The following is a 2,026-nucleotide window of genomic DNA, read 5'->3' as shown; positions in this document are numbered from 1 at the left end:
CCACGCGAGCACCCACAGACGTCGCGGCGTGAAACCTGGACGCGTCCGCTGGGAGACGCTGGGCTCCAGACCTCCCGGCCACAGGTCTTCACCCCGTGCCCTCGGGATGGGGCAGCGGCGGGTCGGGACGCAGGGCAGTGACGGGGCTGCACCGCGGGGCCCCAGCACTAGGTCTTAGAAGACCGATCCCGCCCCTCGCCAACCAGGTTGGCGTGGCAGGTGCGCGAGCTGAGCCAGTGAGCCAAGGAGGCGCACAGACCTGGGCCCTAGGGCACCGAGGAATGGGGCCCTGCAGCAGACATGGGGCGCACCTCGCTGCCAGTGGGTTTGCCAGTCATCAGATTCACAGCCCTGGGGGCTGGAGCGGGTTAGCCAAGTATGATTACCATTTTATTTTATTTTTTAAATGTTTTATTTTTATTGATTTCAGAGAGGAAGGGGGAGAGAGAGTGAGATGGAAACATCAATAATGAGAGAGAATCATTGATCGGCTGCCTCCTGCACGCCCCACACTGGGGATGGAGCCTGCAACCCTGGCATGTGCCCTGACTGGGAACAAACCCGGGACCTTTCAGTCCACAGGCGACGCTCCATCCACTGAGTCAAACCTGCTGGGGCTATGATTGCCGTTTGAGAGTGGGGAAGACAGGTTCAGTGAGGACAGGTGTCTTGCCTAAGAGCCCAGTGAAATTCAGGCTTCAGTCTCCTGATCCTTCAATCTATATTATCACATCGTCTGTATATGTAGCCTGGTCCGCCCGGTCCACCTGGTGTCCCCCGGGTGTTGGCTCTGACGCTAGCAGTGGCTCCTATTGGAGATCTGAAGACTCTGGAGACCTGTGCGAGGGGAACCAGGAGGAGGAGCCCAGGTGATGCCCTAGGAGCTCCCTCAGAGGGGCAGTGAGGTTCCGCCGTTACTCACAGTGATGGGACCTGCGCGCTGGACACTGTGCAAGAGTGTTATGTACCCCTGAGTTCACTGAGCCCCCAGGACAGCACAGGGGAGAAAGGCTGAGAGGAGAGCCGGGCTCTGAGAGACTGAGCCACAGTCCCAGGTAGAGATGGACATGGACCCGTGTCCTCTCTCTACCCCTGTCCCAGCCCAGCCTTCCTGGCTACATGGTCAGCCGGCCTCTCCAGCCGATACCCAGAGGTCTCTGTCGGTTTTGCTCATTAGTGGCATCTGGGCCTAATGGCATCTGGGCAAGTCCCAGCCACCTGGGGTGCCTCCGAGGGCCAGGGGAGCCTCCATGACCCACAAACGTTTCCAGAGCTCTCACACAGAGGCAGCCCGGTCCAGAAGGGGCTATGCCCGGCCAGTGGGGTGAAGACCAATGACTGGGGCCCCAGCTCAGGTCCCAGATGCCAGGGCTGCACCTGCCTGTCAGGGCAAGACTCAGCCAGAGGCCGCGTAGGCGGGTGGTTGGCACAGTGGTGTCTGGGGTGCATGCTGGCACACGCAGGATCAAAGTACGTAAAACGGGATTTGTTCTAGACAGAGTGGCTCTTGGTGGTTCCTGGTGCGGTCTCACACCACCCACAGCACCCACCCTCTCAGCAGCCGCCACTCAGGGCTCCAAATTCCAGCATTAAACCTGGTGGCCCCTCCATCTCCCTGCCTCACACCAGGCATTGTCATTTCCACCTTCTAGCCCAGTGATGGCGAACCTTTTGTGCTCGGCGTGTCAGCATTTTGAAAAACCCTAACTTAACACTGGTGCCATGTCACATATAGAAATTTTTTGATATTTGCAACCTTAGTAAAACAAAGACTTATATTTTTTATATTTATTTTATATATTTAAATGCTACTTAACAAAGAAAAATCAACCAAGAAAATGAGTTCGCGTGTCACCTCTGACACGCGTGTCATAGGTTCACCATCACTGTTCTAGCCTTTGCTCACACTGTTTCCCTTGCTGAGAATGTCTTTTCCTTAGCCACCCCCCGACACACACACACACACACACACACACACACACACACACACACCTGCTTGAAACTGTTCCAGAAGGAATTTGCCAAG

This window comes from Myotis davidii, unplaced genomic scaffold (assembly GCF_000327345.1).
Source record: "Myotis davidii unplaced genomic scaffold, ASM32734v1 scaffold599, whole genome shotgun sequence".
In the NCBI taxonomy this organism is placed as follows: domain Eukaryota; kingdom Metazoa; phylum Chordata; class Mammalia; order Chiroptera; family Vespertilionidae; genus Myotis; species Myotis davidii.
This window is presented reverse-complemented; position numbering follows the sequence as displayed.